The sequence below is a fragment of the Phalacrocorax aristotelis genome, chromosome 15 (genome assembly GCF_949628215.1).
Source record: "Phalacrocorax aristotelis chromosome 15, bGulAri2.1, whole genome shotgun sequence".
NCBI lineage: Eukaryota > Metazoa > Chordata > Aves > Suliformes > Phalacrocoracidae > Phalacrocorax > Phalacrocorax aristotelis.
In genome coordinates this window covers 5,410,528-5,435,410 of record NC_134290.1, presented here as the reverse complement: position 1 = coordinate 5,435,410, position 24,883 = coordinate 5,410,528, and the positions used below count along the sequence as shown (strand labels likewise).

The following is a 24,883-nucleotide window of genomic DNA, read 5'->3' as shown; positions in this document are numbered from 1 at the left end:
CTCCAGACAGGTGATTTCTATAATAGACTCTATTCTCCACCTGCCCTGGGGCAGAAATAGTGATCTGTCTTCTGCTGGCTGTGCCGGCAGACTGTTCAGCCCCTCATAAACCCATTGTGTGCTTTAATGTCTGTTCCTGGCACCTGCAGCCTCTCCTGACCATGCCCTCTCCTGGGTGAGCACATGTCATGCTGCCACGTCTCCTGGCCCCGTGGCGCCTTGCAGGGCAGCTCCAACAGCCGTGAGTTTGTCCCTTACGGACAGATGTCGGGACCTTGGAGTCTGGCCTGAAAATAGCAAAATACATAGAATTGCTGCGTCTCTGTAAAAAGAGTTTGTCTGGTTTCAGGCTTCGCTATCTAGACAAAGAGTGGGCGGGTTGGAAAGGAGCAGGGGGGTTGTGTGATGATGGCACTTATACAAACCTCTCCAGCCGTGCTGACTCAGCCATCTCCAGCTGTTCTGGAGGCAGCTGTGCAACACGCTAAGTGGCCATGTCCCTTACTCCCAGCAAGGGGACCCTAGGGGGTCACCCCAGTCCACCTCCTCGGATACCTATGCTAAAGGCTTCCAGCCACCACCATCTATTGTAACTCCCTTTCCAGGGAGGGTGACAGGTCCAGTTTCAGTGACCCAAGACTGGGGCACCCATTCTGCTGGAAAGCTGTCCTGTGGCCTCGATGCACCCACAGCATCATCAAAGGGCTGGATGGGGGGTGGGAGAGGGCTTTGCATAGGGGCTGCCTGTGCTGATGGGTCTTTCACAGGTTACTGACCGGGTTCAAGCACTCCAGCATGTCTGCCCACCACTGCATAATACTCCCATGCCATCTGCCCTTCTAAGAAATTCTTCATCAGGCTATGGCCAGCCAGGCATGTGGGAACAACTCTTGCAACATCTGCAGCTCAGGAGCTGTTTGAGGAGTGCTGGGACAGCAGAGCTGCACCATCAGATCTGACACAGAGGAGGATGCGTGGGCTGGAGCAGAGAGCATGGGGCTTTGCCTCCTGGATGTGCTTCGGACTGGCAGGAGGTGCTGGATGTCCTCCAGAGGAAGGCAAGGGGAGCGAGGCCCTGTTCAGGGCCAGAGGCTTTCCATCCCATGTGCTTTTCTCCCCAGGCTGGCTAAAAAGTCTGTGTGGAAGGTGGGTGGCCCTCAATGCACCGTCGGAGGTTGGCCCTGCCACCAGCCTGTAGAGCCAAGACACATGTCCAGCATCAGAAGCTGCGGGGATGAAGGGGTGTCTGTCCCTGATCCCATCTTCCTCATGCTGCTATGCTTGGCTCCGGAGACAGTCTGCTTCTCCACGTCTGCCGTGGGGTATCTGATCTGTGGGTAATGTCTGCAGGTCCCCTGCCGTCTGAGGAGAGATGGGGCTGCTTAGTTAAAATCACAGACGCTAATTACTTATCCTTATGGCACTGCTAAGATCATGTTCATCTGAATTGCCAGACCTCTTTTACATCTCCAGAGACAAAGACCTCAGTGGTGGCTAAGCTACACATGAGACAGTCCGGTCCTGGGGGAGAGCGGGGTAACCCACGTGCAGTCGAGGAGATGGGGGTTGGAGCTGGGTTTGGACCGTGAGTCTGGGGGGATCCCCGCAAGCACCCTGCCCCTGGGGCTGGGTTGTGCCTGGGAGCAGAGCGGTGTGCTCTGCCTGCTGTTGTGCTCGTGAGCTGGCAGTGTTTGGCCAGCAGTGAAGGAACAGCAAAGGCATCATGGATGGACTAATTCTTGTGGCATTCACCTGAGGAAGAAGAAACAGTGGGGGAGCCAGCTCCTTGCTTTTTTGTGTTCAAGGCACTTTTGCAGGGAGCTGGGCCGCAAAGTCCTCGCACACGTAGCATCCTGCGGTGCGAATATGGGCGCGTTTGTGACTGCCCAGCTGCAGCCCACGTGTGCGTGGCAGGACGGACAGGTCTCCCATATCTGACAATATATTGTAGGTGCATGCATCCAGAGCTGGAAGACATTTCGGGTGAGTGCTGCAACTGCGGCAAAGTAGCCTGTGCTCTGGGGTTTAGGCATTTCTTCCAAAATTCATTCAGGAGCAAACATGTGAGCACATTGTGCACATGTCTAACTGCAGCTGTAAAGGAAAGCAACAGAGATTTCAAATGGCACTGCCTGTTTTACCATTTCAGGAAGAAGTGTGTCTTATTATAATTGCCTTGCTTATTTGGAAGAAAAAACCCACTGTAGTTACTAGAAATTCAATATAGAAATTACTAGTTACTACCCTCTGTAGACTAATTTTGAGGGTAGAAGAAGAATGAGGAATTTAATGCACACTATAATGAATGTCAATCTTCTCTCTTAATGAATAGGAATCACAGTTTGCTGCACATTGTAGGGAAATGAAAAGCATCCAAAGTTCAATTCATTTTTTTCTTTTTTTCCTTTCTTTCTTTTTTTTTCCCCCTTTTTGAGAGAGATAATACAGTGCACAGCAGATGGGTACATTCATTTGTGAACGCTCAGGATTTTTATCTCTCACTGTACAAGTCAAGGCTTTTCCTTCAACTGAGCTTTGTAAAATTTCCTATACAAGCCAAGGCATAATGCCATTTACAGAGCTGGATCCTTGAGAGCAAAGTGGTGGGTTTTTTTTTTTCCCCTCCCTCCTGTAGCAAACCATCCAGACAATTAAAAGCAGAGATGACCCAGCTTGTGCTTGATATATGCTTGCTATTCTCAGCCATGGCTTTGCTTGCTATATTTGCAGAGGAGTGTGTGTGTGTGTGAGACTCTTGTGCAATTAGGTCCCTCGGAGGGGACACAAAATCCCTTCCTATTGCTGTACATGAAAGCAGTACCTCTGCCTGCTTTCTTAGCTGCTTCCCTTGCCAGCAGGGATCCCCCACTGCGAGCCAAAGGACAAGTTTGCGGCAAGAGCTTTAAATTTGAAAAGGCCGACATAGTTAGCATGAGACAGCCTTATTCCTAGCTGTGGAGGCTGTGCAGGAATTAATGTTTAATAGCAAGGAGAGGGTGGTCTTTTCAGTGTGCTCCAGCTCTGTGGTCCACAGGACCTTGGTCTGCAAGAGCTTGCTTTGCTAGCGTGATGCAGGGTCTCTGGAGGAGCAGAGCGTCTCAGTCTTGTGGTGGGGAAGATGTCTGTGGAGCAGCAGAGCCTGTATCAGGACCCTTCCTAGTCGCTCTCCAGTGGTGCTGTTCCTTGGCAGCTTTGTCGCTGTGGGAGAACCACCCTCCGATGTGGGATCTACTGGAAGTTGCTGAGCTCCTGTCAGTGGCCTCAGCTGAGTGAGGCTGGGCATTTATACGCCTTTCTCTATGGCTCCATTAATATTGTAGCTAGCTTGGAGACAGTTTTAGGAGACTTTGCTGCAGCCCATGACTAGAGGGCAGCAGCTGGGTGTTGTGGGTGGCAGCAGAAGGCTTGGTGGACATCTCCAGTGTTGAGGCCAGGGCCCTGGAGTCCTCTGGCTGATGCAGGTAGGATGGCTGAGCAGGTCTTGCTTGTTGGTCTTTCTAAACAGTGGTGGGTCGTTGCTAGTGGTCCTCTGACTTGTTAAGAGTTATTCCCTGAGCCTGGATGGCCGTTAGGATGAGACCTTGACTGGCTTTTCATACTTCTTGCATCTCAGAGTTTTGAAGTCACAGCACTTTTCTGCATGGGAGAACCACTCTCACCTGAGGTTCAAGCCAAGCCCCAGCATGGCCTGGAGGGACACCAGTGGAGAGTGCCCATGGGCACAGATCCATACTACACTAAGGTGATCCATGGACTAAGCTGCAGAAAGGACCCGTGCCTGCTGTGAGCAGGTCCATCTTTATGCACTCTGTGTTTTCTTCTAGTTTCCTGAGCTGAACTGCCTCAGTGCTCTCAGAAAGGAGCTTTAGGAGGAACAGCACCCTCAAATAACCCATCTGTCAGCCTTGCAGGTGGGGCAGCACATGCTGAGCATCTCTGAGGGCTGTGGTTTGGCAGGTGGGACCATGTCCCTGCCTGTTCCCCTGTCCCAAGCTCTGCAGTGCAGCCTGTCGTGGGCCGGGCTGGGCCAGTGCTACCAGTGCAGCCCATCTGCTAAGCCAGTGCTAACTTTGCACTCTGAGACCTTCCTGCGGGAAAATCCAGACCTTTTGGAGCAGTGTCTGTGGGAGAGGCCTGGACAGAGGCTCATGAGAAGGGCACTCTGAAGACTATGGTGAAGGTCCTCTGCTCAGCCAGGTCTCCACTGGACAATGTGCAGACCTTCCTAGAGCCTGCTCTTCTGATTTTTGTCTCCCTCTTTTCTGCATGGATAGCAGTTCATGTGGGCATGGCTCTCTGTGATGTGGGTCGCTTCTTGCACACTGCAAAATCATGCTGTTGAAGGTGGTTTTAAAGCAAGCACTATGCGCTGTGGTTAGAAGCTGGAAGGTCAGAGATGATCCTTAGCTCCATGAAGGTCTGCTCCACCAAACCCCACAGCATCTCTGTCTCCTGCTCATTTTGTGATCTCCCTCAGGCTTGAGCAAAGACAGAGATAAACCTACTTTTCTGTAGTTAATTCTGCCCATCTTCTGCCCAAAGCCTGTGATTTCCTTGCTGTACCCATGCAGCTGCTCTGTGGCCTGAATCTGCTGGACTCAGTAGCGAGGGGAAGCAGGCTTTGGGGTGTATGGGGGGGTTGGGGAGTACTACGCAGAAGGGCCTCCCCCTGCAGGTACTAGAACCCAGGGCTCAGGCATGAGAGGGTGTGGGATGTACGGGTGCAAGGGGGCGGGAAGGAGAATTTTGAGGGCCACCTGGGAGACAGAGCTGAGGGCTTGGCCCCATCAACCCAGGGCTGAGTCCCAGGAAACATCACTGGGAAGGGATGTGCCAGCAGAGCCTGGTTGGGCGCCGCTGCCATCCTGATGTCCAGATACAGACACCAGAGGAGGAGCTGGCTTGCAGAGGCCATGGGAGCCCCTGTGGCCATTGCTTTGGGAGGTGGAGAGGGAAGGCAGCTCTCCCCCAGGCAGAGGTGCTCTGGCTTAGGTCTGGAGAGGTTCTGCGCTGGGGATCTGGAAGGTGTTTTCCATCTGTTTTCTCGCATGTGCAAATGCAAACTCCAGCTGAGCAGATGCCGGCTCTGTGCCAGAGAAGTTTAGAGTTCCACTGTTTTAAAATATTTATTAACGTGAAGATGTAGTTAGCACTTAAGCTGAGGCAATACAGTAGAAGTCTTTTTGTTGGAATGGAAGTTAGTGATGCTGAAAAGCCATTAAGCTGTAAATATAAACTGTATTAAGTGCTCAGTAGCAATCTTAAATATTCCTTTGTTAGTTGCTTTGCTTCTGTGAGGCTGAGTGTCTGCTGAGGGGATTACTCACTGCTATCGCTCAGCGGCATGCCCAACTCTACCCGACAGCTTTAAGAGGGGCATGAATGACTTTGCAGGTGAGATTTCCTGAGCAGCACAGGTCAGTGCTTGCCTTCCAGCAGCTGATTATTCCACAGCCGACTGGATGCTCACAGGGACTGTGAGTGGGGCAACATGGCAGAACAGCTCTGCTCCACCTGGAGAGGCTGTGCAGGGGTCCGGCGTTCGCCTGCAAGGAGTGGGCTCGCAAACCGCAGCCACTAGCCTCATTTCTCTCTCCTTCATTGCTGGTATGTTGCAGAAGGTGCTTGCTTGCCCTTAGGTCTGGCAGATCCCAGGCTGCATTCCCAATTTGCCCTGGAGGCACCAGCACCAGGACAGAGTGAGTCCAGGGCAGAAGGAGGCTCTAAGTGAGATGCCGCGCTGCCTGGGTGAGTGCTGCCCATGGACGAGACTCACAAGCTTCCGCATTCAGCCCCTGCTGAGGAGCTGCTTCCCATCCAAATGGGCTCTTTGCCTAGTGCAGGATCAGCCCTGATCCCCTCATCCTTGCAGATCGGTCAGAAGAGACGGGCTTTCTCAGAAAGTGCTGCCAGAGCTTAAAGCAAGTGTCAGTGAGTCTCTTGTAATCACGCTGCCACTGATCGTTCCCTCTGCTCCATCCCACCACGCAGGCTGCTCACAGGGAGAGTGATAAGAGGAGGAATGGGGTGGTGCTGGCCGTGGCCTGTGGGACTGTGCTCCCTCAGCACCTGCGCAGCACAGGGCAAAGCAGAGCAGCAGAAGCCCTCGTGGTGCTGCGTTATGAACCCTGCTGTAGTGCCAGCCCGGCTCTGCTGCCCAGAGTTTAACAAACCTTGTAATATCTGCCAGAGCAAGGGCTTGGCTTTTCCTTGGACCTGTGTGTCTTGACATGCTGAATCCCAGCAGCTGGTTTTGGGTGGATTATCCCAACCAAAAGGGCTGTCTGGGCAGCCGGCTCTGCACCCTTCGCAGCCCTCCCACAGACCCTTTGGCAGCAGGGCACCGTGCGAGACAAAGGGAGGCAGCTTGGCCATGCAGACCCTGCCTGCACCCCCTGTTTGGCTGTGTCTTTCTGTGCTCCAGCCCAACAGTGGCGCTCGATTTAGTAAACTCCCTTTACCCAGGAGAGCTCATATTTCAATCTGTAAAACCGGCCTGAATAAAGATTGCAAAAATAAGAAACCCCCTGCTCTGGCTGCTGAGAGCATGAAGCTATATGGATTTCTTAGGCAATTAAATTTTACATAATAGAGTAACTAGACTCTGTACAAACTTAAAGAGCACCTGGAATATGCAGGCATATTCTGAAATTTCTAATCTCATATTTCATCCCTAGACCATTAATCTGTCACATTTCTTGCCTCTATTTCTTTTCTATCCACTGCTTCAGAGTTCAGATATCGCTGGTAAATGCAGCTCTTCCATGTTCACCTCTAGCTCCTGTTCTGTTAGGTGCTCCTCCGCTATGCTGTGGGCATGAGCACCTTCTCCTCTTCAGAACCTCTGCTCAGCATCATGGTTTTTTGGAGGAGAATGGAGCGTAGCTTCTCAGCATAGCTCGTCATTTTGCTGCTGCCTTGGTAGGAAGCAGTTCTGCAGCAGAGCTGGGACAGGCGCTTGGGGATGGAAGCACCATCCACAGAGACGGTGCAGACCTTCCTGGGGAGAGGGGGTGCAGCCTCATGACACCATTACACATGGAGTTGTACTGGGGGGGGGGGGGGGGGGGGGCATGGGCTGGGTGGGCAATAGGAGGGATAAGCAGGTGGGTAGGTCACTGAAGAACCCACATCACAGCAACCTCTGGCAAAACCTACTGCTCACATCCTGCCATCTGCTGCGCTGCTGCTCGGTGGCCGAATGTCATCGCTGTGTGTGCAACAGTGCCTGCAGGTTGCACACCCTCCCGTGGCCTTCCAAGCTCCCTGAACACCCTGCTGACCTCTGGGTATTGCAGGCAATGGTGGTCGCTTCTGCTGGCGACTGCAAATGCCCAGCTGGGCTGTGTTCCGTGCATGGCATGCTTCCTCCCCTTTGCGCTGATCCCTGTGTAGCGGCTGCCACCTGCCAGCAGCATCCAAGCTGGGATAATGCTGCAGAGCCCCATCATCCCCAGTGTCCTGCCTGGCCAGCCCAGCCCTGATTTATTCTTCCCGTCCCCAGCTAGCTCTTGCTGGCCAGCCCTGGCTGCTGGCTCGCCCCCAGGACACGCTGGAGCGTGTAATCCCCTTGTTGGGCAGCTAATTCTGGTGTGCTGGCCCCTTCCCGGCTACTCTCATCTCTGTGCTTACCCCTAAGCTGCTTTCCCAGGTCAGGTGGAGAGCAGCAATATTTCTGCTTGCTCTTCCTGAGCGGGAGGATGCTCAGTGCCTGTGTGCGTGAGCAGACTTCGGGAACCAGAACTGTTGGTTATTGTCGGTTATTTAAAGCCTGAGATGCAGCCAGTGGGATCTGGCCCCTGAGCCTGGGGAGAATTGCTGAGAACACCTGGATGTTTTCCGCTCTCCCCAGTGTGGCTGACTCGCCTTCAGGGGGCCCTTTCCTGCCCTGAATTACAAATTCCTGGCTGGCAAGCAGTTTTAAATGGCCCGGCTGTATGAATCCTGCTGCTCTGAAGGCTCAACAGGCTGCATGACTAGTGAGGAGACAGCTCTGGCAGGCCGATACCCTTGGGACAGTTTGCATTGGGCTGTTGCAGGTTTTCCTCCCCACTGCTTGCCGTTTGGGTCAGGGAGTTAAGGGGGAGATTTTTCCCTTTGCCCATCACAAGAGTATCCCCCCAGCTCTCCAGACGGACCCTTGCAATGCCCAGATCTGTTGGAAACAGTGGCTGGTGTAGTTTTGTGCATTGCTTGCAGGAAATCAGTGGGCTGGCTGTTCAGAAGTAGACTTTATTCTAGCAAATCAAAGGGCTGAAGTCATGGTTGTAACATTGGAGACTGTTCACCAGAAAATGGTAAAACAAACCTGAATTGCAGGTCATATTTATTATTAAACCACATGCCTCATTTTTCCTGTCCCTTTGATAGCTGGGCAGGTTAGCGATCTCGCCCTTTTGCCAGCAGGCTACAGCAGCTGCCCAGGGAGGTCTTGCCATCGTAGCAGTGCAGTCCAGCTCCTGCCAGCCACAGGGGCTGCCTCCGTACCCCTTTCCCTGGATTAATCCAGCTCTTTTCGATAGGGAATGTGTCTGTAGGAGCATTAGACATGATAGGGGCCTGACTTTGGTCTGGGGCTCTGGCTGCTTGTAAAATGCTGATGGTGTTTAAACAAGGAACCCTGTCAGTGACTAAGGGAGTTGAAACCCTGCTCAGCTTCATCTAAAATAGGTCACGGGTTAAAACGACCATGCCGTGTCCCTGCCTTGGGTATTATCTCTGAACTAAGGGATCTTCAAAATGCGTTGTCTCTTTTTGTGCTTCTCCACTGGGGAAGGAGAAGCGTGGCAGCCTGGAGGTTTGGCTGTAGCCCTGTCCCCAAGGTGCTTCTGGGGAAACAAGAACGTATGGGGGCAGCAGGTCCAGGAGGCAGTGCCACGCATCCCACCCTCCACGATGCATCCAGAGGCCTCTGTGGCCTCAGGGTCCTTCCAGCCCTCTGCGATGCATCTTCGTTCAGCCTCGGCTGAAACTGCATCCACCCCTGGGAGCTCATCTGAAATCCAGCTAGAAGGAAAAGGGGGGAAAAAATAAGTTGACCTGGTTTTGTTTGTCCGTGCCCACAATCCAGGCTCCTTGGCTGCTTTAAGCTCCTGGCCTAGATCAGTAGAAGAGATTATTTTCACATGGAATTGTTTGGGAACAAAGACAGGTCTGGGATGTTAATTTGCTCTTTGTTGTTGCTGAAAGTACAGAGGAGTTTTGGAGACTGGTTGCTCTGTGAGCAAGGCAGGTAGGTTTGTGTTGTTTTGTTTTCAAAACAAAGTTGGAGGGATCTACTTTGCAGAACAAAATGAGCAAGAATGGAAGAATAGATGTGAATGCTATCTCTGGAGAGCTTTAAAAGTCTGAGCACCTCTGAGATGCTTTAGAAATTCAGAGTTGACCCTGCTCTCTTTGTTTAAAAAAAATAAAAAATAAATCAAATACCTCTGCTCCCCCATCTGTGGCATTCTTTGTGAGGACTTCTGAAAGACTCTGAAATGCGCTGGCTGCTGAATAAATTATAAACGCGCTTCCTCTGGTAGAGCGCTTGTTTCAGGCTGCACATCCAAAAGCAAATTAAATACTCTTTGGTGTAATTTCAAATGGAGCCGTTTGCTTCATTCTGAAGATTGTGTATTCAGATTATTTATCTTTTTCTCAGGCTACTCAGGAGGGGGCTATCTCTAGCGGAGGACCTGGCTGCAGGGAGGCGTGAGACTGTGCGCGCTGCTCTGGCTCTGCACAGGTTGCATCGCTGAGTGCCGAGCCGGCAGCGCTCACTCCTGCCTCAGGCTGCCTGTGTTCGGAGAGGACTCAGAGGCAAATGTTTAAATCATGCTGCTTTTTAAAGCAAGGAGAGCCCAGGCCCCATGCCTGGGCTGTGGGAGGGCTCCCCTGTGCTTCGCTTGCAAGGCAGGGATGGGGCACAGAGGTGCTGCTGGGTCTCCTCAGAGCAGGGGTTTCGCTGCAGGGAGCCAGGCTTGTTAAACGAGCTCCTCTTGGCTGCTGTGCTTAGAGAGAAAATGGCTCAGCAAAGAATTGGACAGGCTTTGCCAGAGCGGTCCGCAAGGAGCCTCACCGGGGGGACGTTTCGCAGCCCGGCACCGTCTCAGTGGCAGAAAGTCCCCAGGATGCGACACTCAGAAACAGGTGGGATGCTGTCCCTGTGCCTGCTCAGGGTCCCAGGCCTCCCCAGGCTGTACGGGGAGACGATGCCCCAGCTCTGCGAGTTTGCTGAGCACAGCAGCGGTGCCCTACACCGGCGGAGCTGCAGCGCCAGCACCTCTGCGCTGCTTGGGAAGCCTTCTGGGAGCCCAGCAGTGTGAAATGCATGGAGGAAAGTGGGTCCAGAGCGCCTCTAACTGCTCTAATTCCCCACAGGCAACGCGAGAGGCCTGTGGAGAGTTCGGCAATAGCCGAACGTTTATACGTTAAGTTATGTAAGGATATAATAGCACTTTATGTTGTAGAGCAATGCAAACTGCACTTCATCACCCCTTCTGCTGGCTGCCTGCCTGCGAACTGGACACGTGATGTGTCAGTTCAGCCTGTGCCCGTCCCCAGCGTGAGTTATCAGCTTGATTTCAGAAAAGGCTTTAAGTATATTTGAAACATAAAGGGGAACAGAATTCCCCTCTATCTTCTCCATGAGCAGCGTCCAGTCAGAAATATTACAGACTGATCAGTATTTTATCTGGGAAGGAGGATGGCTCCTTAACATCATTAAGTGGTGACCTTTAAAACTCATATTCTCCTGCCAGCCAGATCAGGCAATGGATGGAGCAGAGACTTATGGCGGCGGTGGGGAATAAAATCAATTGTTTGCTGAGATCAGTGCGTGTGTGTTTTCAGTGGCATGGAGGTCCCTGGGCCACTGTTCACCATCTCTTTCTGCACATTTCTTTTTTACAGCAGAATAAATTCTGTTTGGTGCCCAAGATGAATTTTCGGAGTCATATGTCATGTTTTACAAGGGGCTGACAGCACAAATTGGGGGAGAATAATGGTGCCCAGCCCTAACTCACCTCAATGACTTTATTAGATTTCTCATCCAGAATCAGATAAGCAGGCTGGGTTCTCGGGGATGTTTTCTGCTGGGAAGCTGATCTACTTAGTTTCAACTTTAAATTTTCATGTGTGTTAATGCTCTGCCCATTTTAGGCTGTGAGACACAGCGGGTGGCAGCACCAGAGCCAGCGGTGAGGCTGCTCACTGGGGAGCATGCGGTGGCTTTACACCAGGCTGCTCCAGTTCTAGATCTGGGTCCTGTCCTCTTCACCCCTGGTGACACCTGCCCTTGCAAAAGAAAAGGTGTCAATCCCACGCAGATCTGGGCAGGTTTGCCTTGAACCCTCTGAGTTTGTCGCAGCCCGTGGCAGCGTGGCGATGGGAGTCTGCTCTGTTGTGCCCTGCGTGTGGTCTTGTGTGTTTTAAGCTCACGCATGTACGTTGCTGGTTCTGTGAAAACAAGACCTTCTCAAGGCAGAAAGCTGGATCGTGGCTGGCAAGTGTTGCCTCATGTGGCATAGGCCCACGGCAAAGTCTTCATGCTCTTGGCTGTCATCTTCCAACTCCTGCATCCTCCATGGGAGGTCCAGCTGCCATGCATGGTGGTGCAGTCCTGCCAGACACAGGACAGCTGTGTGCCACAGCCACCCTCTAGTCCTGCAGGTGTTTGTCACCTGTGCATTTGCAGATGGTCTGGGACCCAAGCTGTCTGCAGGTGTGCGGGTTGTTGCTCTTGCTCGAGTTGGCTTTGCCACAGCCTGGGACCCCTCACACAGCTGAAACCTGCATCTCCGCTGGGGTGGCAACTTCAGACCCAGCACAGCGCAGCTCCCCAGGGGTGTCTGCACCCCTCTGCTCCCCCCAGCCTGGAGGATTCCAGCCTCCAGGGTTGACAAATCAACCTTATGTGCCATGTGCTTGGAGGGCTCAGTTTTCTGTGTTCCCACGGACTCGAGCTCATGTAGGCTAAGGTGAGCTCTGTAAAGTGGGTCCAGCTCTCGCGCTGCTGCCCACAGCTTGGCAGAAGAGATGCCCCAGGGGAAGCAAAGAGCTAAGTGAGAAGGAAGCAGGTGAAAGTCTCCTGTAGAAGGGGTGTAACTCTGTGAGGGGGTTTTGCTGCCCCAGGGCAGTGGGTGACCAGTGGATCCTGTTACCATGGGGCTGTGGTCGGCGGTGTTACTCCTGCCAGCAGCCTGGAGCTGGATCCAGGAAGGTAAATCACAGTTTGGCCTCTCTGTTTCTATTTCTGTTGCCTGCAACCCTGCGGCTCCCAATGCAGCCTGGAGCATCCCTGCAGGCAGTGGGGATGCCGTCTGGGATGTGGGGCAGAGGGGAGGACGAGACAGGGCAGAGTGAGCTCGGGTAGTCTTGGTGGAGTGAGGGTCAGCTCTGGGGCTGGATCTGGAGCACAGGCGCATGGCATAAGGCCACAGTGACCCACTTAAGTCTGATGGAGGGGGGAAGGAACAGGCTCTGTGCTAGCCCAGAGCTGTCTCCGCTTGTGCCAAGACACAATGCAGAGTCATTACAGGGTATCGTGTTTTCCAAGATGAGCAGGGAAGTTCTGCATCTTTTTCACGGCCCTATTCTTTGACCTCTGCGAGGCGATCGTGAGGACTTGGTGCCCATTCCCATGCATTCATCACCGCAGCAGTGTGTTGTTCACCAGCAAGACAGTTGCTCATCCAAACCAGAGGCATGGGGACAGTAGCAGAGAGGAGCTGCATTGCAATGAGGGGTGACAGGTACTAGGGACAGCGGGAGTGGCACAGAGACCAACTTTTGTCTCCCTTCCCCTCTGAGGACAGAAATCAGGGTTTTCCCCAAGCCCTGAGCATATACAGCAGTTGGTACAGCTGCTCTGTGCCCATGAGTTGGGACACATTTTCTCCTTGTCCCAGGGCCATAGTTCCGCAGGGGAGCGAGGACAAAGTACCTGTGTCTTTGGTGAGGATCTGCCTGACTTTGGGATGTCTTTGCAGAGCTCAGACAGCCCTTAAAGCAGAAGGTTACCCTAATTTATAGTCCCTGGATTTATGGGAAGTATATATCAAGGGAGAGTGTAATAGCTTTCATGTGGCCCATCAGCAGAGGGGAGACCATCCTGAAGTCGCTGGGAGCAAGGACAGCTGCAGGATCATTCACCAGTGTAGCTGCTTTAACTCTTTCACTTCAGGAGCAGGGAAAAGACAATCCTGCCACTGCCTGACAGTTGTGTTGCAGCTTGCTCCATGCACTGCCTGCAAGCAGATGTTGAGTCTGTGCTGGGAGGAAGCTGGAGCTGGTATCCAAAGTCACAGAATCACAGAGTGGTGGGTGTTGGAAGGGACCTCTGGAGCTCACCCCGTCCCACCCCTGCTGGAGCAGGCACCCCCAGAGCAGGGGCACAGGGCCGCATCCAGGCGGGGGGTGAATGTCTCCAGGGAAGGGACCCCACAGCCTCCCTGGGCAGCCTGTGCCCCTGCTCTGGCACCCGCACAGCAAAGGGGTTTGTCCTCATATTGAGGTGGAACTTGCCATGTTCCAGCTTGTGCCCGTGGCCCCTTGGCCTGGCGTTGGGCACTATTGAAAAGTGCCTGGCTCCATCCTCCTGACACCTACCCTTTAGATATTTATAGGTATAGTTGAAATCCCCCCTCAGTCTTCTCTTCTCCAGGCTAAACAAACCCAAGTCTCTCAGCCTTTCCTCATAAAGGAGGTGCTTGGCCGAGGGAGTCCCTTGGCTTCTGGCAGTGGATGGGAAAGTTAAGAAGTGGAGGTTTCCCAAAGCTCATCCAATGCAGCATGTGAGGTCAGAGATCTCACTGATTCCCTCCAAACTCCCTGCCCTGCCTGGGGAACATCCCTGTAGATGCCCTCTCCCATGCACACCCTTTCTTCATGTTCATGCCCCCCACCAAAGGCATGTTTGGCCTTCCTGCATCCATACCCAGAGCTGGTCTCTTTCTGTCCCTTGGCCCAGCACTGGGGACCTGCCCCAAGGTGTCCCTTCAGCCAGCATCATTTATTGGTGTTCCTACCTGTGAAAGTGGCTTCAGTGTCCCTCGGTTTGTCTGACAAGCAGAAAGGTGAAAGGGAGATTAGCTCCCATTTCACGCCCCATAGCTGTTCTAAGCAGCCAGTGAGCCCTTAGGAGGGTGGCGATAGAGCTGTGGGGTCTGAGCTCTGCTGCACAAGCCCTTTCTTCCTCTCTGTCCCGTGGTGCCGTGCCCCATTGCCCCCACCCAGAGCTGCTCTGGGTGCTGCCCTGGCTGTGGAGGTGCCCTAAGCAGGAGAGAGCTGAGCTGGTGGTGGGTGGAATCACTCCAGCTCTTTTGCTTTACTGAGCAGGAAGACAGGGTCCTGGATGTCAGCCCCATCTAGCATGCACCGGGCATTCATAGCTGGAAGTTTGTTTGGGAGCTGGGGATCGCAGCAGCTGCTGACTGCAGCAGCAGCCTCCCAACAGGAGCTGCTGGACGAGCCCCGAGCAGCACAGGGATGGGAAGGGCTCCTCCGGGTGCAGTGCTTGGCGGTGCTGGGAGGAAGAGTTGTGTGGCCTGAGCTGGGCTGGAGCAGGCTGTATTCCCTGCAGAGGGACCAGCAGAATAACTCTCTGAGTCATTCCTGAGGCTGCAGGCAGGGCCTGAAGCAGCTGGTGGCTGCTGATGCTCCAGCAGGAGCAGGGCAAGGGAAGGGTGAGAGCGCAGGTGGGTGTAAGCAGGGTCCTAGACACTGGGTGCTGCATCCATCAGCACCACCACCACCTTGCAGGATAGACAGTATGAGCCTTCCTCACACATCCCAAAAAGCATAAATGTCTAGAGCACCTCAGCTCCCGCTGCCTTTGCTCTCACTGTGCAGACTTCTGAAATTGGGAGGAACCACTTGGGTTTTCCTCGTGGACACAGCAGGGCAGGCTGAGCCCTTTGCAATTCAGCTGACCCCACCAGCTGGAGCTGCACTTTTCAAGCTGCTTTGCTGTGGGTGTAGGAGGATGATGGCTGCAAAGCTGCTATTCCTGGGGCCCAGGCTCTCACGTCCTTCCTCCTCCTCTGCAGTTCCTGTGTGGAAATGGCTGTTGCTCACTGTAGAAGATGGCATTGCTGCTAGAAGATGTTCTGCTTCTTTAGCAGTTCAAGAGCTTCAGCAGTTACAAAAAATTCTCTTTAAAAATTCATGCTGTTCTGTATCATGTTAAATATTTATTCTTAAGGAACAATGCGTTCCCCCCTCCCCCATTCTGCTATGATGCCTATTTTGCATATGAGCTGATTAATAATTAAGCATCTACATTTTATTTTGACTAACATAAGATGTGCTCTAGCCAATTGGATGCCTGTTGTGTTCTGCTGAGCTGTGAATTCACCTTCCCTCTCCAGACCGAGGGATCTTGGTCATGTCTTGGAGCTCAGAGCCCGTGCTCACGTGGCCACGGGGAAGACTGTAGGATCACTCCATCCCTTTACACCCAGCAGGAAGCCAGCGTGGTTTCTTCAGCCTCAGCTGTGCTTTATTCCCTTTCCCTTCTAACTTTGCTGTCTTGAGGTGAAGATGATGTACTTCTGATGGAGGTCTCCCCTAGGCTGAGGCAGAAAAAAGTTGGTGCGGCTCTGGCCAGGCAGCCAGGATGGCCCACGGCAGCGGTGAATGCCTGGGTGCCAACTTTTACCCCTGCTGAAGCAGGAAATGAGGGGAGAAATTGGGTGTCCTGGTCAAAGCCAACTCTGTCTCAGCTGGTTCTGAGCGCAGGGCTGCTGCTGAGCTGCTGAACAGTTTCCTCCAATGCAGCTTTGAGCTCCTGTGGCCCCCTCTGGGGAAGCCACTGCTGAGGCTGAGACCCAGGCTCCCTAAATGATTCCGTGGTGTGGAAGGGGAGACCTATCTCCTTGAAACAGGGACCTGGCTTGGTGATACAAGCAGGGCTGCTTAGTCCCTTAACCCCAATGGATGCAGGCTCCTTCGGAAGCAGTCGGTAGGTCCAGCTCCATAACTGGAGCCTCTCTGCACAGTTCTGTGCAAGGGGGAAGCATGGTGTCTACAGCTTAGTGGGGCTGGGCGCACAGCAACTACCCTGGCAAACCTGGACAGGTGCTGAGCGTGCACCTCCTGGCAGGTATGGGGCCTTTCTCCTGTAAAGCCAGCTCCGGTAGACAAGGGATAATCAGAGAAAAAGACCTCTTGGCACTCTGGGACCCCGTTCTGCTGCAGGGGCAACTCATGGTAATGCTACTCTGACACTGCTAAGCTCAGGAACAAGGGCTGAGGAAAGAGCTGACACAAGGGCAAACAGTACCCTAGGATTATAAGGAATTAATCCTGCTAAGAAAACTGGATTGCTATTCAGGAGAGGTGCTGAAAAGCAGCGTTTGTATTCTGTGGGAGATTTCAATGTTAGCCCCCTCTTCTCTCTGCCCCAGATTTCCCAAGGAAGAACAAAAATAAGTCTTGAGTTTTCCCATGCAAATACAATCCTGGCTGCTTTGCAATCATGGGAGCATCTTGTTTTCTGTAATTCCCAAGCAGAGTAATATATATTCTTTTCACCAATAAAAATGATGCTACAGGATCCATTTTGGAATAGATGTTTGAGTGTTCAGGAAATTACAGCAAATTGTGTCGAGGTGTTTGTTTGGGGAGCTCTGTCAAAATAGATGTGATTCCTCATTGTGGTCCCTTTCAGGAGTGCAGCATTTTCTAAATGCTCTGTCAAAAGCATCTCAGCTGGCTCTACCCTTTAGACTGGAATTACAAAATGAAGAGACCGTGCAAGGCTGAGATTTACTAAAGCATTTGGTGCAGATTCACATGAAATCTTTGTCTCAGACTGAGTTTTAACAGCCTGGGTTGTAAGCGCTGTCATAAAGAGCAAAGATTGCCTGGGGGGTTGTAAACAGAGGGTAACGGTGGGTAATAGCAGAGTGCAGAGTGGGGTGCTGAGATTGTGCGTGGGGTGCAGGGGACACACACAGCAATTGGTGTTTCTTATTTAACAGCTTCATTAGTGAGCTGGAGGCAGGCACACGCAGCATGGTAATGAAAGGCACAGATGGTGCTAAACTGGGAGGTGTTGCAAACAACAGTTCAGTGTGCGATGCAGAGCGCCTGGGAGAGGCTGGAGAATCAGGCGCAGTAGGGTGATGCTCAGCTCACGAGCACATGGCCCAGGACAAAGATGGCCAAGGGCAAAGCTGGCAGTGAAACAGCAATGAAGGCCAAGGCAAGAGTGTGCTCAGGAGGGTAGGTGGCAGGTTTCATTTGCCACATGGTGCATGTGCTGCAAAACCCTCCTTCCCTCCTTGAGCAGGGGGGAAGCTGTGTGCATCTGCATCGCAAGAGTGAGCAGGCCCTGGGAAGGAGTAGCTGTGTGCTCTTTGCATTGCTGGGGCTTCCTATGTGCCCCTGCATGAGTTTGCATGGTATAATCTGCTTTTAGGGGGAGAAGAGACCATGAATGTCGAAGTCCTGTCTTGAAAGGGCTGGTTTTAATGGTGTCAGGCACTGGCTGTAGGACATACAGGGCTTTGGATCGTCTTGAGGACCCAGACTGGGACATCTAATTCAAGAGTTGCAAGTGTTAAGTACAGTCTGGGCCTGCCGTGCTGCAGGGACAAGCTGCCACATCCCTCACATCGGTCAATCGAGGCTTTTTCCTATGGGGCTTTGTGGAAAGAGATGTGGTGCGTGGGGCCGGCAGTGGAGTGCCCCAGACATGCCTCAGGCGAACGGGGAATACTTGCAAAGGCAGGTCCAGAGCCTTGCTTGCCTCTGTGCCAAGGCTGTATGCATCAGCCAGAGCTCTCTAAGAGGGCAAGATCTCATGTTTCCCACTGGAAAGGCTCTGGAGCAGGGATGTGAGAGATGCACTGCAGGATGGTACGGGTCTTTGGCCCTGCTACACCTGCAAGATTGGTTGTGTGAATGCAGCTTGTATTTTGGACAGTCTGGCTTTGAAGGCACCTGTAGATGGAGGAGCTGCTGTTTCCCTCCACTCTTCGTGGTTGTGGTTAATCACTGTGACTCATCTCATTTCTGATTTGAATTCTCTGGCTGTAACCTTAAGCCACCGGATCTTGCTTTGCTACCCTCTGCTAGATTAAAGAGCCTTTGAGTACCCTGTAGTTTTCTTCCCTGAAAGTGCTTAGGCGCTGTTATCAGGTCACCTCTTTTAGCTTCTCTTTAGAGGAGAGGCAGATCACGTGTCTTCAACCTCACACCATTTTTCCTGGCTGTTGGTATCATTTTAGGCTCTCTGCAACTGCTCCCCTTATTCGGTGTGGTGTGGATCTCCCTGGCTGTAACTAGGCTTGTGCCTCTCTCTGAACTCACTTGGGATAGTTTTGTACTCAAGCGATATTGTAATCCTGCTTTCCTTGTGTTGCAGTATGGGCCAGTTCCCTTCTGGACTTGCAGAAGGCCACCGATGAGTGATCGTGTGTATTGCTGGCGTTCATTCCCAGCTCTTGTGACTGGAGCTATGACACTGGCTGAATGCTGCATTTTTGATGAGCAGTTATTGTTTTCAGACATGCCCTGACAGATTTGCAGACCTGGGAAGCAGGAAGAGTTGGATCTGGTGCATTTGGATATGGACAATGAAGTTTTCATTTACTTTATTCTTCTCCGTGTGAAGCTGGCTGGCGTTGTGCCAGCAGCTCTCCCATCCTCTCCTCTCCTCTCCTCTGCTTGGACAGCAGCAGCCTCTTCCCTCTGCATTTATCTGCTGCTCAATGCCAGTGCTTGGTGCGTAGGACAAAGGGCTTTCGACCTTGTTTCCTCCCAGCCTGGAAGGAGGCTATGCCTGCAGGCTCCGCTCTCTCACTGGGGATTTCAAGGTGTAGCTAATGCCTGGACCCCCAGGTGTTAAATGGAGGTGGTTAAAATGGTCAAAATAGAGGTGAACTGGCTTTACTCCTACACATCCTTTCTCTCCAAAGGGAGGGAAATGTCTTTTTCCAGGAGGGGTCAGAAATCCAGGCTTAGCTGGAGAAAGAAGACATGCCAGGGCCCTAGACCTCCCAAGAGAGCTGGAGACTATGGCCAAACCAGGGAACTACTGGCACAGCCCAAGCCAGTAAGGCAATGACACTGCACGCTGGCACTGTGCATCTCTGATAGTCCTGCTGGGCTGCATCTGCTCTCAGCAGCCCAGCATCCCAGCTCATTCCTTGTGCTGGCAGAGAAAAGGCAGCTGAGGCTAGGGTAATGGAGGATAACATGTCAATGCCAAGGGACAGCGGCACCAAGACTTGGACCAGAACTGACCTGGGACCTGTCTCCCACTTGCAGGGACCAGGGATTGCCCTGCTGCCCCCTCCCAAGCCAGTCATCACTCCCCAGTTCTTCTCTCAGAGCGTGACTGCCCTTTACCCTGCTGTGTGGATTGCAGCATCAGATTGGTGGGTTAGCAGGCCCCCCTGTTTTGTATCATCACTGGGAGGTGTTGTAGGTCCAGGAGAAATTCCCAGTAGCCTGCTGGACATGGTTATCCTGGGCTGTTGAGCTAGAATCGTCAGAGTCCTTCAGTGGGCCTGCCTTCAGGGCAGCGACAGCTTTAATTGCCAGTGTTAAGTAGAAGGTGCCTAAATGGCAGGGATGTAGAAGGAACTGCAGGATTGTGTGCACAACAGGCACACGCGGCACGTAGCAAAGGCAGAGGTACATGTGCACAGAAGTTTCTCCCTCTTCTTTCCCTGCCCTGCAAATCTGCCTAGTGGAAAAGCCTTCTGGTTCTGCTGACTCTTCCTTTGTTCACACTGAGCTCCGTGAGTTTTGCAGAAATATTCCCTTTTGCTGCAAAAACACAAGCAAAGTGAAAAATCAGGATTTCCATAGCACTGAGGGCGGCAGGGGAGAGCATATGAGCAGGGCTGGGGTTGGACCAGGAGCCTTGCTAATAGGGGTCAGCACCTCTTCTTTGGCTCAGGACCCTCTCCTGAGATTGCAGATGCTGCCCATGGCAAACATCAGTGCATAGATGGCTTTCACTTGGGCTCCCAGGACAGGCGGGACCCCTGCCTGTGACCTGACCCCTCCTCTGCTGCCGTTGTCCTAGCTGGCCCCCAGCAGACAGGCTGGGCTGAGGTTCCCTGTCTGCAGAGGGTGAGCAGAGGCACAAAGGTGCAGAGGTGATGGCTTTGCAGGTGTCTGAATGGAGACAAAACTCAGGCAGTTGGGCAACAGTGTTTGAGTTTAGATGGAATTGGCTCAGGTCCTATAAAAACTCCATCCCAGGAGGGACAACACCCGTACGCTCGTGGTCCACCCACAGGAGTCTGGTCCTGCTATCGCCCTATGCTGAGCTTCTTGGTGTGGTGCCTGTCTCCTTCCCAAGGCATAGGGTGACTCTGAGCATCACTTGCCCTGTTGCCCATGTCCCTACATGGATGGCCTCATGCCGAGCTCTCCCTGTTGTCCCCATCAGCAAGGAGGGCAGCAGTGGGTAGAGGCACCAACAGTGCCATGGCTGGTGCAGAAAGCAGGAATGATTCTGAGCTCAGCTGGAGGGAGCTCAGGTCCATATCTCCCTTAGCCAGGAGTTCGGTCCTACTCCAGCACTTGGGTCTACACAACACCTCCAAGCAGGCACTACTTGCTCTCCTTTTCCATGCTTGGCCACGCTTTCTGCAGGAGTTCCCCCCTCCACAGAGTCTGCAGCACCCACTTCAGGCACTTCCATGGGTTTTGGGTGAAGCCAAGCCAGAGCTATGCTAGCAGCAAAGCTCTCCTAGACAATGTATAAGAAGGCTAATAACTCCTTCCTCTCCTATGCTCTGTGCCAAGCTTGTCTCTTGGGAAAGTCCCCTCTTTAAATAGCAGGCTGAGTGTTTTTAGGTTGCAGAGTGGTTTTACAAAGAATTGCATCAAGGACTCTTAGTGCTCGACCTTTCCCATCTTGCTGCAATTCCTGAATGTGAGGCTGAGGATGTGAAGTGGCTGGAAATGCCACTGACCCCACACAGCCTGTTCTCCTCGGCAGGGACTAGAGCTGCAGCTGCCTCCCGAGGGGCCTGCCCTGCCGTGCACCACTGGTGCTTGTCATGGGGCTCCCGGAGACCTGGGCCAGCCTTTGCATGGATGGTGTTTGTGAAGTAAATATCTGAAGGGCGGGTGTCAGGGGGATGGGGCTGGGCTCTTTTCGATAGTGCCCAGCGACAGGCCAAGGGGCCACGGGCACAAGCTGGAACGCGGGAAGTTCCCCCTGAACATGAGGCCAAACCCCTTCCCTGTGCGGGTGCCAGAGCAGGGGCACAGGCTGCCCAGAGAGGCTGTGGGGTCCCTTCCCTGGAGACATTCACCCCCCGCCTGGATGCGGCCCTGTGCCCCTGCTCTGGGGGTGCCTGCTCACGCAGGGGTGGGACGGGGTGAGCTCCAGAGGGCCCTTCCAACCCCCACCATTCTGTGAGTCTGATTCTGTGAAAAGTGCTGCACCTCCTGAGCGGGCTGTCAGACCACAGCCTTGACACATGGTTCCTACCGCGTGTGCCATGCTTGTGCTGCTCCTGCTCTGGGAAGACACCGTGTGATGGTGCTAGCTGGGGTGCGCTGCTGTTTTAAAGTGTCGGGTTTGTAAGTTCGTCTGGCTGAAGTCAGATGAGCCAAGCGGCAGCAGAAACGCAGCCAGTGCGGTCCAGAGGAGGCAGAAGGCACTCTAGGCCTGCACAAGAGCGGATCTGAGGGAGCCCGTACTGGAGGAGAAGGTCACACCAGCACCATGCGGGAGGTCGGACCTGCGTGGGGCAGGCTTCCTTCCCAGGAGGCGAGAGGGGCTGCCAGGAGGGTCGTCTGCCTGCAGAGGGCCTTGCACAGGGCTGGGGTCCCATGCCCACTGTGGCTACACCAGCCCCAGCTCAGACACCCGTCTTTGAGCCGGCTGCCTGTTGGAGTGGCTCACAGCAGCTGAGGCCCATGCAGGACATGGCACCTGAGTGAAAGGGCTCTTCAGACTGGTGGGCAAAGGTCAGATAAGGGTTGGTGTCAGGAGCTGGTCTGAAGCACATCTTGTTTAGCAGGAGCAGGAGGTAGCTGCTGTGCCACGGGGAGTGGCGGGTCGGGTGTCTTCGGCAGGTTCAGTGGACAGATTTTGCACTTCTCTCTTGGTGAGCTCCGAGTTTGAAGCAGAAATAAATTGAGGTAGTGTTATTGTCTCTGCAGTTCAGGAGGTCAGAGAACACAGCTGTCACCTAGGGGTTTTCAGCCAGTGACGGTGGACCAAGAAGGGATGCTGCCATAGGGTCAGGTGAATTCTCCCTGCCTCCTGTGCGGCCAGACCCCTCTGCTCGCCCCATGGCATGCACGGTTGCTGGAGATCAGCAACCAGGCTTGTGGGCTCCATCCCTTGCCCTGCAGAGGATTGCAGTGGACTGCATGGTAAGAGGCGGAAGATCCTCGGTGAAGGCGCATACATTGCCCCGGACGCTGTTTCTGACCCTGCCGGAAGATCTGGTGGTCTGAATGAGCAGAGATCTGCTTCAAACCCAGCTTTGCAGAGGACTGCCGATGTGTGTGTGAAATGGCAATGGCTGAGCTGTGGCCGTGGGGCTGTTATGTGCAGAGAAATCAGGGTAAGCACAAAGCAATTGGGGAAAAAGAGAAATGTTTTTAAAATTTAAATTAGTTTTATTTCTTTTCATGTTGCGGGTCTGCATTTTCTTTTCGTCTTACAGGCTTGGGCTGCTAAAGTGGTTGGTTTGTGCTTGTTTCTTTAATTAGTTTCTTAGCAGTTTCCCAGCTTTTCCACAGAGACTTTTTCTTCTGAAGTTTCTTTCTTAAGTTTAGTCCTTAAAATGCTCATCCATACTGAAAAGCAGTGCCAAAGCCCAAGGAAAAAACTGTGCCGTAGGAATGATACAGACACATTTGCTGAGCAACAAACTCCGCTTTCTGATGCGCTGAGGAGTCTCCCAGCGAGACAGCCAAGGGGCTTTGATTTGACCGTATCCCATCATCAGAGTTTGCAGGTTGAGTTTATTGGGACTTTGTCTCCTCAAGCAGTTACATGCTTTAGAAAAGCATTCCTAATTCCCTGCATCTGGGACTATGAGGCTAATTTTATACTGCTTCATTTGGAAATGTCAACTTGTCTGTACAAGAATTTTACAGCAACTTTGTTTGTCCATTGAAAACTGAGATCACTTTTTAATGTTAACAAGGAATCAATTTGTTTTGAATGTGCAAAGATTTTATGCCACTAAGAGAGAAGATTTTTTAATATCTATAATAAGCCCATGGTGTTGCCCGTGTTTTGAATAATCCATATCTTTCTTGTTGCCCTGCCTCAGAAAAGATGCTGTGGTAAAGGAAAAGCTTGCCAGGATGATCGGAGGTACAAAATAGGTCGTGGATGGGGAAGGACCCGTGTAGAGGTTTTTACACTTGTGGAGACCTTTTACACAAAGGTCTGTGTTGTGGTTCAGCCCCAGTCGGCAACTAAGCACCCCGCAGCCGCTCGCTCACTGCCCCCACCCCTACGGGACAGGGAGAGAATCGGGAGAGCAAAAGCCATAAAAAAAAAAGAAAACTTGTGGGTTGAGATAAGAACAGTTTAATAATTAAAATAAAATAATAATGATAATAATTATTATAATAATAATAACAGTAATGATAATATAGTGAAAAGGGAAAAAACCACAAGCGATACAACCGCTCACCACCCGCCGACCGATGCTGCCCGTCCCCGAGCCGCGACTGCTGCCTCCCTGCCCCGGCCAGCAAATCCCAGGTAACACACTGGGCATGACGTTACATGATATGGAATATCCCTTTGGCCAGTTTGGATCCGCTCTCTTGGCTGTGCCCCCTCCCCTCCCGGCTGCTTGTGCCCCCGGCAGAGCGTGTACTTAGCCACTATTTTTAACACTGGTAGCACTCAGTAAAATGGTGAGGACGGAGCCTCGCAGCACATCCATCACTTCTGGAAATCTTTGCGCCAGGATGTTGTGGGAGTCAAAAGAGAGAGCGAGTTTAAAGAAAGGAAAGGCAAAGTGGCTTTTTGGGATCCATTGGCGGCCATGAAGTGGATGGTTTGTGTGCGATCCCAATTTTGGACGTCTCCAAGCAGCTGACTACTGCCTCTGACAGCGTGTCAGGGGAAGGGCTGTCATATTCCTGCCCCATTTCTCCTACTCTTACCTAAGTGAAGGCTGCTGGTGGTGTCAGAGACAGGATGAAAGCTCTGATGATCTTTGTTCTGGTTCAATATGCCAGTTCTTGTATAAAAAAAGAATTAAAAAAGGGTTCACAGGAGCAGCCAAGACCCAGATTCAGAGCTGCTTCGGTGTTGCAGAAACAGGGATTTAACTTTTACAAGCTTGAGATTTCTTTCTATCTCTTTTCTGTCTTTTTTTTTTAACGTATTCTAAAATTACAGTAAAGCATCCCATGGAAGATTTTTTTTCTTGTTGGTTTATTCTGTGTGCGTGCACACGCATGTGTGCGTGTGTGAAAATCCACGGTACGCTGGTGCTAACTACTTAGTTTTCAAAGACAGGCAGACCATGCAGCTGCTTGGTAAAACGTGTATAAATCACAGAGTGAACATAAGTGGCTTAAAACATTGCAGGTGTTCTGAAACAGGATGAATTATTTCTTTAAAGCAGCTCCCAGATAATAGCTGTTGCTTTCCTAGTTTGTTGTGCTCTGATCTATCAGACAGAAGCTTTGCTGCGAGTGTGATAGGAATGGTAACTCGCCCTCCTCAGGCTGTCTCCAAGCTGGAGGAACCTGGCTATCTCCTCCCAAGGATGTTTCTCTTTGTAGTCAGGACATCCGATGTCACCAGTTCACAAATGCCCCTTGCGGGATGGTGACAAGTGTCTGCTCCAGCTTTTCAGATTCTCGTTGTGTGTGCTGGGTCAGGAGTCGCTCTGGCTGGACCACCAGGTGCCTTTAGCAAGATGCCATCACTACGGGA

The 24,883-nt window shown here is 52.4% G+C and overlaps 1 protein-coding gene across 1 annotated transcript in view; it reads left to right on the top strand.

Annotated features, from left to right (window-relative positions):
- The window catches only part of RTN4R (reticulon 4 receptor), a 79,288-nt gene that overhangs the window by 18,825 nt on the left and 35,580 nt on the right, over positions 1-24,883 (top strand). The window lies entirely within an intron of this gene.